Below are 12,774 nucleotides of genomic sequence, written 5' to 3'. Positions count from 1 at the left end.
CCATTAGTTGTCTATTAAAAAAAGGAGAGGCTGGATTTGGCTCAGTGCCTCATCTTTGCACTTAAAGTTTTACTTTGAAATTCACATAATAATTTAATTTTAGGATAGAACTTTATTCTCAGATCTACACCAATAAAAAAAAGAGAAAGAAGAAACCATGCTGATTCTACATAAATATTACTATTATGCATTTTCAACCGTCATGATATTTTTCTTCCATTGAGAGTACAGTATTTAAATAAAGGTCTGGTATGTTTTCATAAGCTTAAACAGAACATTGCATTATAGCTAATTTTCCACCCAGCATTGATTCACATTTAAAAGTCCTCTTTTGCCATTAAAGCAAAAGCGCACGTTGTTTTTACAGTATATGAATTGTCTCCTTCTGAAATAATATAAAATGTAATTATAAAATAGACCATTTACCCTGTATGAAAGAATTTATATGCATTATGCTTAAAAAGTTAAGGCCAGATTATACACTCGCCATCCTGTAAGAGATACCTGACCACCGTAGTAGATAGTAACCAAGCCATGGCACTAGAAGTGGCTGATATTGAAAAATCCTACCAGTGGCTGGACTGAAAGACAACATAAAAGCACTAAATATGGCAGCACAGGTACAGGCTCTAAGTACAAGATCAACAGAGGCCTGGGTCTTCCAAACCAAGAGTGACCATAGGTGCAGATTGTGCAAAGATGCCCTTGCAACATCCGATACATAACAGGGTGTAAGGTGCTAGCTAGCAGGCAGGGATTACATGGAACGCCACAACCAACTTGCTGGCATAGTGTACAGGAATATCTCTGCAGAGTATGGACTGGAAGTCCCCAGGGCAAAAAAAGGAGACTCCTCCAATCGTAGCGGAGAATGACAGAGGCAAGATCCAGCAGTAGAATTACCTACATCCAGGCTTGTGCCACTGGTGATGGCTAAACAACCAGACATATAAGTGGTGGACAAACGGCAGAAAGGGGGTCGTATTGATAGATGTAGCAATCTTGAGTGATAGCGACATCAGGAATAAGGAACATGAGAGGACTGAGAAATACCAAGGGCTGAAAGAGGAATGAACTAGAAAAGATGGGGAAAGTGAAGTCAACAGTGGTGCCTGTGGTGATAGGAACAGCTGGGACAGTGACCGCCAAGCTGAAGAGTGGCTCCCGGAGGGAAAAAGGGAAGCAGAAGGGGGCCTTAGTGGTAGATGTAGCAATCCTGAGCGATAGCAACATCAGGAAGAAGGACCACGAGAAGCTCGAGAAATACCTGAAAAAGTGTGAAAGAACAACTAGAAAAAAAGTTTATACCACCCACCGAGACCAGACCAGGCATCCCCACCTCATAGCAATGACACTCCTTGATGGCAGCAGCCATCCCCAGCAGGATGCAGCCTGACACAGGCACACACACAAAAACGCTTTAGGAACAACTAAAAAAAAAAACATGAAGAACAACACAAGGTGTTGACCTGGCCTCCAAATTCACTAGATCCCAAACTGATGAAGTATCCCACAGAGGACCCTCTAGTCAACCCATAGCTCCCCAAGGCCCCCACTAACAACATCTTGTTGCCACCACAGGACACCCTCAGAAGGCCCATGTCCATTCTCTGATGACTCACAATGGTTTTGGAGGCACAAGGGAGACCTAGACAATATTAGGAAGGTGGTCATAATGTTATGCCTGATTGGTGTATATTTATATCAGGCAAAAGAAGATTTACATTACCATATGTTGGACATATATTTCGTTGCTAAGTGATGCCCAAAATAAAAATAAAAATACACAAATACACAAAAATAAATATGACAGTCTTAAATAATTGGTCCACCAGTGCTCCACCCAGACAGGTGTTTTCCATTTGTTTCCTAATTAGTCCCTCTCTCAGCACCGGAGGCCTTTACGGTCCACGCTTAATGGGCCATTTTCTCTCCAGACGCTTTGACTTAGCAGAGCAGGAAGAGCACAGGTGTTACTAATAACATTAATGATGGCACCGCTCTGTTCCAGTGCCCCAGTAAGAAAATGGAAGGAAGGAAGAGGAAGCGTACGCCGAACCAGGACCCCAGAACAGAAGCAGCGACAAGGAATTCACTCAAGTCCTCGTTTACCGTTCTTCATCCCATTCTCACACACATTAAAATGTCCTCTGTGAAAAAAAACGTAAACTGTTGTATACCTTTGATCTAGGATAAAATTATGCCTCCATCTGTCATTTTTATTAAGGCTTTTGGTTTTCCTTAATAAACTTTGCAGCTCTGATTAACAGTAATGACTAAAAACACATGTTGCAGCCTCTAAACTACATTAAATGTGAAATATTATGTCATAGTTGTCATCTTCCACGGGTCGTCAGTTGACTAGAGGAACAACACATTGAACTTTCACCCTCACAAAGACTCACTTCAACCCACCAGAGGGAGCAGTCTGCACGTTTTATTGCACATTGGCAATCTGCAACCACAGCTGCACAGTGTGTGGATGAGGTGCCATGGCAACCGCCCCAGACACATCTCGCAAATAAAAAAAAAACCAAAAAACAGTTTGCTGAAAGACAGGACTCTTTGTCAGAAGGTGAAAATGCTGTAATAGTATTTTCGGACACTAAAACCTTGGGAAGAAATATAAAACCCATACAAACACGTTGCATCACAGTCATGTCGAGTAAGGATCTTTTTGTCTGTATTTTCAGCACTAGCCAAAACAAGGCTTCAAACTGACTTGGTTTAAAGTGGTTTAATTTAACAGCCTTTTTCCTTACATTTTTTTTTTCTCCATGTAGTAAATACCTAGTCGTTCTCATGTAGGGCCAAAATATTATTTTATTGGTTTTGCATGGAAAACAATGCCTATAAAAAGTATCCAAGTACCCCTTGGATGTTTCTTTTATACATGAAATCATGGTCAATTTAATTAGGCTCTTTTGACAAAAATTTGCACAAAAAAAATATATATATTCAACTGTAAATAGATTTATTTGCAAAATAATGCCAATTAATTAAAAAGTAAAAGTAAATTGATGCATGAATATTCACCCCATTCAGGTCAGTATTTAGTAGATGCACCTTTGGCTGCAATTACAGCACTGAGTCTGTGTGGATATGTCTCAATCAGGCTGGCACATCTGGACACTGCAATTTTTAGGCATCGAGTGTGAACAGCTCTTTTCAAGTTCTTGATTGGACTGAGATCTGGGCTTTGACTTGGACACTCAGAACCTTCACCTAAGATGTTGTCTCTGGACCATTTCTGTGTTGCTTTTGCTGTATGCTTGGGGTTGTTGTCTTGCTGTTGTCAGATTATCCTCCAGGATGTAGCAATTTACTGTATGTCTGCTTTAATGGTCCCCTCTACCTTTAAAAGACGTCCAGGGCCTGCTCATGAGAAGCATCCCCAGAGCATGATACTGCCACCACCATGCTTCACAGTGGAGATGGTGTGTTTGTGGGGATGTGCAGTGTTTGGTGTTAGCCAAGCATAGTGTCTAAGAACCTTGTTCCAATTGACCTCGAAGTCTCCCACATGCATTTGGGTAAATTCTAGGCGAGATTTCATATGAGCTTTTTTCAACAGTGGCTTTCTCTTTGCCACTCTCCCATATAGCTTCGACTGGTGAAGAACCTGGGCAACAGTTGTCGTATGTACATTCTCCCCCATCAAAGCCACTGAAGCTTTTAACTCCTTCGGAGTGGTCGTAGGTGTCTTGGTGACCTCCCTCACCAGTCTTCTTCTCGCCTGGTCACTCAGTTTGTGAGGACAGTCAACTCTAGGCAGATTTAAACAAGCGCCATACTCCTTCAATTTCTTGATGATGGATTTAACTGAACTCCATGGGATGTCCAGTGAGTTGGAAATCTTATGCAAACACTTATTTTACACTATATATTTAATTAATATTAGTTTGTAGCTATACATGCATGTAAATGTACTTTAGGCCATGCAAGTAGCTGCTATCTACTGATGTACCCATTATGACATTTTGACTTGTCACCATGAGGAAAGCAAATCTGTCTTTGTAATGGCTCCATTCCATTTAGCAGGTGACTTACTAGGACACTTAGTGGAAGTGATCCATCGTTAATACACCAGTGTTTGCCTTAGTCTGACAAGTCACGATGACTGCAGAGAAATTAAGGGAAGTGTTTATTCAAGTTCAAATGTTGCTGTTCAGTTAAGAGTTGCCTAACTCAGTTTATGAAGCTATATGCAGCTAGTCTTTCTACTGTAGTCTTTATAGTTTGCAAATACTTTATGAGAAGTCCATTAACATTTAGAGTAAATAAATCCATAGAAACATGTAGAAGATTCTGATGAATGGGACAAAATCAGTCTTTATCAGTAAGATTTTTGTTAAGTGATTTGAGTTTCGAAGTATTATTGCAATTAAACAGATCACTATTTCATAGCAACAGAGCTCTGCTGTCAGCTTTAAAATATATTGCATCATAGTTAAAAGTGTACGGTGAAAGCCACAAATCTGGTCTTTTCTTTTTTCTCTTTTTTTTTGCTTAATCTGTTCATTTACATAAAGACTTTGAATGTCTTTTTGAGGTTTCGCAGTTAGTTTAGATAGGTGGTGCGCTTGTATGCCTGACTTTATGTCCGATTGCTACTTTCACCTCTGTTGTCAGTTAATTTCAGTCAACCGTAAGCCATTTCTTCCAAGAGTGGCTCCGGTGGACCTCTTTCAGTAGACACGCCAGATACGTTTTTTTCCCCCCTTAAAACTGACCTACGTCTCTGCAGTGGCCTCCTCCGCACCCCCCAATATAAGCTGTAATACATTACGAGGGTATTTCTCCCACCCAGAAAGCGTTTTCTTCTCTCTCTAAGCTAGTTTTCCTTTATTACGTACATACCAGCAGCTGTCAAAGACCATGAGGTCACGGCAGTTTCAAAATGCATCACCTTACTGTGTAAACACACTGCCATGTCTAAAAAGGTGAGTCTCAGAATAGGATGCTGTAATGTTTGGGTTTGGAAAGAGGGTTGTGGGAACATTTGCCTGCGTGCAAATTAAAAACATGTATGATATGAAGTTTTCTTTAGTTGTGAACCTTTAAATGTTGAAAAGTACAAACACTGGACCGATTTCTTTAACTCAGCTGTGGCTTGCTTGGCCCTCTTGTTACAACTGGCATCCCAAATGGATGGCATGTGCGGCGGCATTCCTTCAGACTAGCTTCTTAATCCTTGTCACTCAAGTTCTGACATTTTCTTCTACAGATCAGGGCCAAAATAGGGCCGATCATGTTTCTGCTGGATCTAAATCCAAATGAAGCCGCCTTTCTATCTTAGGATGGCAGGTTGAATAAGTGCGAGGGATTAGAGTAAAAGTGAACTGAGGAAAAGAGGGGATGACATGTCACTTAGAGAATGACTACTACTGTACCTCTTTCAGTGCAGCAGCTCTCCCTGGAACATCACATTTTGAAGTGCAGCACAGAATTCACGTGCAAACATGGAAGAGATTGTACATGAAGATGCTTGCAGGGTGACTAAATATCAAGGTCTTGCTTTGTGTCCACTGGGTGTGTCTGAGTTGAAACACACTAATGATGAATTCATAGGGAGAACGTCTTGGTTTTTCTGGCAGCCAACACGACAACACATGTAAGCCATGCAGCTGCAGAAGAACTACGGGTCTTTTTCACCCCTCAGACGCCCCCCCTCCATCCCTCCTTTTCCAACGTCTCCATCTTTTCCTAGAAGCATGACCTCACAGCATATTAGACGGCGCTTGAGGTATCACCTGTGGGGCGCATTTGTTAGTGTGTTTGAGCCCTGTGTCTGTGTCTTGTTAGCAAAGGGGAAAATTATCGGAGAAAGCAACTGCTTCTGAAAACATGCCTGTTTTAAAAAGCACCATTTAAACAGCACTGGGTGGAGCGCACTAGGCTTAATCCTTCCTTCTCTCTTTCTTGGAATTCAGTTCTCCGGCTACTCGCAAACACATAAAAAAAATGTGTCGTCAGAGACAGAGAGTCAGATCAAGTGTTCCCTGTTCTATTTTCTGTTCAGAGTACTAGTTACATACAAAGCAACGTTTTCCCTCTTTGTGATATTAAACCATTTTGTGGCTCAAGATATTTGTCTCTAACACCAGCAAACACATCCCGCAGCTGACAATAAATTCATGATCACTCAATTGTTGCAGCTCAAAGCACCACAAGATGTTTCCGCGTCAGCACAGTTGCAATGAACTGCAACCAGGAGGTGTTTCATTTCGCTCCCACCTTTATATAATATGTTGAAATTTGAGTATGAACACAATATTACATCTGGAAAAGTTAATAAATTAATTGAAGGAGAGTAGGAGGAGAGGAGAGGGGAGTAGGAGGAGAGGAGGGTTGCCCTTCCGGGAGAGGTTGATGCTAACTAAACTATAAAACACGGAGAGCATATCGGCACGTTATGGGCGCAGCTGGTCGTCTAAACAGCTGATGCTTTTGAGAGTTGCTGTATATAGCACCAGTCAAACAACCATGATTTAAATTTCGGTGCGACTCCGGGCCCACCCAAAGAGCCGAGAGAAATTAGACTGAGAGTGGTTTCTCTTTCACTTTGTATTAATCAGTTTGTCATTTTTACCTTGACTATTATTGTCAGCATCTCGGTCTTTCATTTAGCTCTGTATCCCAACTCATACCTTTTAATACTGTATGTGTCTGCTCGGCCCAATTTCCATTTAAACTGCCGATACATATTCCTCTCAGAATCTCTTAATTTTTGATGTTCTGCTCAACTTGTAATACTTAATTGGTAGGAATATGAGTGTGAATAGTTCTGCGTGTGCCAGGCCTGGGACTGACTGGTGACATGAAAAATGTTTGGACAAAATGAACATTATATTCTGTTCCACAGGACAGTTACTGGAAATTCAGGCATTAAAAAGGCAATAGGTTGCATCTCTGGCAGCATGCTGCTACATCTACCAGTGAGTATTAAGCGCTTCTGACACCAAAAGACTTGTCCTCTCTTAGCACACAAAGCAACTATAGTTACACCGTCGTCCACAACTACCGGGCCCTGGCCCGGAACTGAGACGCAAAGATGCTGGGCAATGAGGAAACGACATGCTTTGGCAAGAACACATGATTTCTGTGGTAATTATACTGTTCTCTGTAAGGTCTGCCTGTGCTGCACTTTCCTTCTAGCCTGGAAGCCAGACCACCTTCACCGCCAACGAATTATTTGTGGTGGAAAGTTGGTCCGGACCCCTCTGCTGGGAACTGATTATGAACACCTTCACCTACTGAGCACCTTCAAGATAAATTTGTTTCCGATCACATCTGTTGTAAAAGATATTGGCCGCTAAATAACGTTAAAGGATGAACAGTTATTAATTCATGTGGAATACTTCAGTGGTCTGATTGGTAGTAGGACTAGCCAACTCCGCTCATTGGTATTTCTTCTTCTTTATCGGTTGACACACAACCCATAATGAAATCCCAATGCAGTCCTATGCTAGGCTACCTTCCTCCACCACAGTCTGTGTTGAGCCACCACAGAAGTTTGCTTCAGTGAAAAAAATCACCACTCACAGCACATTACAGGAACTAGATCTGTGTGTCATCTTCACCTGAACTCAATTAGTCACTTCAAGGAAGAGTAACGACTGCCTTTACATTGGCAGATCAAATTTCTTCATTCAGACTGAACTGTGGTGTTAGAGTAGAGTTAGAACTTCATGTTCGACATGTTCACAATATTAGATAGGATGTTTTTAGACCAATTTGCTGGCAGTAGACTGACCATTACATGAGATGACCCGCAAATGCAATGGAATGGACCCGGTGACAGATTTGTGACTGTCCCCAATGGGAGAAGATAAATTCCTCAAACTTGCAAATGACAACAGACTGAAAAGTATGTTCAGCATTAAAGTTAGGATCAACCTTAAGGCAGAATATCCTGAGATAACCACAAAACCCGTAAGAGCTTTCCATTTCCAACAATATATCTCAATCGAAAGGGGTTATCTGCAACTGACTAAATGATACAATAGACTGGACACAAGGAACAGGTCAGGCCAACTTGCTTTGCATTGTGGCAAAAGTTGAGGCAGCAACAAAGTTTCCGCTTTAAATTTAGTTTTTTGTTGTTTTTTGGAGGCGACACGTTAGTCTGAACAGAGTCTCATTAATGTCTAGGTGCAGCTGAGGCTGACGTATATTCCGTCGGTAGTTTAATGATGCCCTTGATGTGTCGGTGCCCAAGGCAAACTCTAATTAGAAACCCGAGCCAGGGATCCTATCGTGGTATAAAATGTTGTTACGGAGATGATTTAGCTGTATCCCCCTTTTCTTAGGTTCTTCCTGTTTGCGTTGTACATGTTTTTATACAGAGGAAAACTGCCAAAACATGGTGATTATGAAGCAAGAGCTGGTACTTATGAGGTCAGTCAACTTATAAGATTTCCTTTCGGGTACTTGATCGCAGAGTGGAACAGTAAAATGATGACAGGAAATTACATGTAACAAAAGTGCCTCGCCTGAGATGTTGCAGCACATGGTTGACAGCATTAAACTCTCAGTGCCACGGTAGTGTTTTTCAAAGCATATTTTTCAATATTTAACCTTTCCATATCTGAGAAGTACATATGCGTGCCACTAACAAGACCTGAAACGAGACCAGCCTGCAAATGTTTGTCTGGGTTATGGTCAGCATTTCCAAAACACTCTTAAATTGGTTGTGCTATCTCCGCCTACGGCTTTGACTGTTTTCTTTTGCAGGTTCTTGTCATTAGTGCTGATGTGTGTGTGTGCGTGTGTGTGTGTGTGTGTGGGGGGGGGGGGGGGGGGGGGGGTTATGGTGTCATGACGTCTGCTGGTGTCGGGGCTGAACCCAAGAAACCCTTCAGACCCCCCCCCCCCCCAACCCAACCCACCCCCACTCCAAACACACACTCATCCGCCCTCCTCGCTTTAACGCACATAAAAGGAAACTCACACTGCTCACACACATTCACACACACGTGATTCCCACTAAATATGTCTTCAGAGTGTGTCTAGGGGTACTTCAGACCCTCAACAGCTGATGTTTGGTAAGCTTTCTGCCACGAACAGCTGCAACTGAAAATCAACCAATCTGCAAAACTATGACTCAGAGTTCGTGCACGTGTTTCAGATGTGTGTGTGTGTGTGTGTGCACTCAATTACATTTTGCTGACTTTGTGTGTATGTATAAACAATGTGAGTCTGTATGTAAGTAAACTGCTTTTATGACTTTGTGAATTAAACGGCACTACCCTGCAGTGCGGTACCATAAAGCCAAGGCTTTATTGTTCAACCATGCACACATGAACGTACAGTAAATTCCTGTTTATGTACGCAGACTGAAAATGGAAGAGAAGAGTGAAATGTAAAAGAATGCTTTGACAATTTAGAAGATACGAGCACCAGATGAGAAAATGCATCCTACTTTCATGTCTGTGTGTGTGAATGTAGCCAATGCCAGCAGCGGTTTAGCTTTGGAGAATTGGAGAGCATGGATACCTGTAAGCAATGGACACTGGGAAGGTTGTAAAATTGTAAAAAATATGGATGCAAAACATAGAGAAATTAGTTGGAGTTACAGAAATGTATGCTTTATTCGTAAGGTCCACAAGACCTCGGAGCAATGGAGAACTTCCTCCACCTCGTTCTCCATTGCTCCATCTGTCTGCCTCCGTCACATACACTGCAGTGCTGTGCCGGCCGTGAAAATGTTTGTATCTGCTGTGGTTTACTGAGTGTTTAGTCTAGGATAACACCAAAGCCGGCCAGCAGTCCCAGAGCTTAAGTGTGTCACAGTCTCAAGGGCCTTCTTTTCCCCCGGACGGCAACACTGAGAACTTGTTGGGCTGTAAAAGAAGAAGAAGAAGCAAAAGCAATGCCAAGTAAGGAAAGCTTCAGTCTTGAAACAATCTTTGTGAAAAGTGACATTATGCCTTTCCCACATGGTTTCAACAAGAAAACAGTTCTGACTGAATACAGAATGAAGGAAGGACTGCATAATAGCACGACATTATGAAGTCTGTTCGTTTGATCACCACTTCAAACAACGGCAAAGGTTTCTCTCAAACTTGCGTGCAAGCATTTCCAAAGGCTATATTTATAATACTGTTACAGGCCATGAATGCACTCATGAGAAAAATAGTTTCAAGCTCAACCTGTTAACAGTCCCATCTGATTAATAACATGCTTCATATGCATGTTATTAATCACGTTATCTTTGTTTTTTTCAAAAAGAGAAGGTCTCTATAAATGCCAAGCCCCACTGTTAAATAACCAGGTAAAACACCGTCTGGAGTCCGGTGGGTGAGAGAGAGCAGGGGTGATTTTCTCAAACGGATTCAGTGCCTTGATCCCTTTCAGTCTATTGTTCAGTGGATGGAGGACCAAGGATTTATAATGTTACTGAGCTTTTGGGAAAGTCACCTAATGCAGTTTTACTTGGGTATGAAAGGAACTGACTTTGCTCTTTGTGTGCGTGTGTGTGGGTGTGTGTGTGTGTGTGGGTTGGTACTGTGGAGTACACTACAGCTTGAGCAGGCACAAGTTACAATTTCCATACTTTTCTTTCTTTTATATTTAAACACATGGATATTAGAAACACTGAATATGATGCAGGCCAGCATAACACTATCACAAGCCTGAGGGCCTTTGGGTGCTATGGATTGAGGGGAGGGGCCTCTGTGGATCATCACACAGATACTTGATCACTTTGGGATCCAGGGAATTTGGAGGCCAGGTCAACACCTTGTGCTGTTATTCATTTTTTTTTTTAGTTGTTCTTAAACCATTTTTGTGTGTGTGCCTGTGTCAGGCTGCATCTTGCTGGGGATGGCTGCTGCCATCAAGGAGAGTCATTGCTATTAGGTGGGGGTGCCTGGTCTAGTCAAGGTGGGTGCTACATGTCTAAGTAACATCCACATGAATGCAGGGTCCAAAGGTTTCCCAGCAGAACATTGTATTGTCACAAGATGGTCAATGTTATTTACTTCACTTGTATCAGAGTGGTCATAATAACCTTTCATTCTAGATATGGGATTAAATCATCATGTAAAAGGAAATGAATAAAAGAGACAAGCACTTGCCAAGAAAAGTCGCTGTAATTCACAGAGGAATTAAGAGCTCATAGATGAGATCAGTTCAAAATGATGTGTCAAATGGTACAGAGATTAAAAAGCTGTTTGATTTGTTGTGGTTTGCTTCCCAGAAGTGTGACGCTCTGATCTTGGATATTAAGATCGTGCTTGCTTAACCGTGAAATTTGCTGGAAGGTGGGGATGGATTGGCTCTATAGCTTCTTTGTTGTTTGCGTAGAAAGACTTTCAGTAAGAGGAAATGCATGCAGCTTGAAGCGTCTTCAGCCCACTTCAAAAAAATAAAACCATTCTTGAAGGGATGTGCCTTGATAAAATCTGTTTCCGTCTTTTGCTTTTATAGAGAACACATTGTCCTGAGAGTAGAATACCATCACTTGTGTCCAAGATGGTAACATCTCATCTATTGGACCTACAAAGCTCTCAGGCAGGTTTTAGGCGGTGGGATAGGTTCGATTGCTATGCTGACATCATTACATGGTACTCGTAAAAGGTTTTAACAGTGAACGAAAGGCAGAAACATTGGATTAGGTAAGAGATGCAATGTGGTGACTTACTTGAGCAGAATCTAACTAATAAACACTGTAACTAAGTTTAGATTGAGTTGATATTATCCAGTCCTGATAAACTCGGAAAACCTACTAATTTCACAAAGCATGGTATCACGTTTCAGCTCTTTCTAAGAGTCTTTATGACCTAACACAACCACATCCACTGCAAATATCTAAAGACTATTTTTGGCTCAATAGCAACTGATTCAGCTACGTTCCTCTGTGCTGTGGAGGTGAAGTATCAGAAGTGAATGAACATTTGGTACATTTGAGACCTTGCCCACAAACTGTTAAAAACATTACATTTTGCTTAGTACTTTAACTACTCAGATTGCTGACACTAGTGTAGCTTATCATAAAAACATTGCAGTCAAAGGACAGAAATCATCCAGCCACAAACTGCAGCAGCCAACGACCATGACAACTCACATCTGGCTACTATGACATTTGATGACGTCAAATGGTCAACTGATAAGCAGATGGAGCTTCTCTGCCCTTAAAGCCGGCACACACATACACACACACCATGTTGATTTCCAATCAGCATCGAATCGTAAACTAGTGCAAAGTTCGTTCACCCGACCAACTTGAACAATATTCAAAACCATCCAGAAAGTGCCCGAACCAGCACCACAGCTTTTACTTCACAGTAATCGAGAGGTTTAAATGTGGCTCTGTGCTGAGAATCCAGTGATGATTGTTTCCTGGAGCTGAAAGTGGGGTTGAAACCATAATGACAGAGACAAAGGCAATTAGGAGCATATGTCAAATAAATGAGAGATAGAGCTGAGGTAGCAGTTAAACTTCCCAAATGAGTCTCTGATATAACTATCTACAAAGTGCAATAGCAGCCATATAAAAAATGTGTTATTGAATAGGGCTGAAATCAGAGGAGTTACACTTCAGATGAAAGGTTTAAAAGCTCCTAGTGTAGCCCTGTGTTTTTTCTGACTTCATCCTATTGCATTTTTGCACACATGCAATGCAAAGTGAATATTCGGACCAGACTTTCCAAGGTAGTAGGCTGTGTGAGTGGAGCAGGTCCTCAGAGGAGCCATCACAGAGGCCAGACACACAGATCTTCCCTGACAGTCTCAGAGGCCCGGTTCTGCAAACCCTACAATGACTCCAGA

Source organism: Chelon labrosus (assembly GCF_963514085.1).
Source record: "Chelon labrosus genome assembly, chromosome: 12".
Classification (NCBI taxonomy): Eukaryota; Metazoa; Chordata; class Actinopteri; order Mugiliformes; family Mugilidae; genus Chelon; species Chelon labrosus.
The sequence above is the reverse complement of the archived record's forward strand: the minus strand, read 5'-3'. Positions refer to the sequence as shown.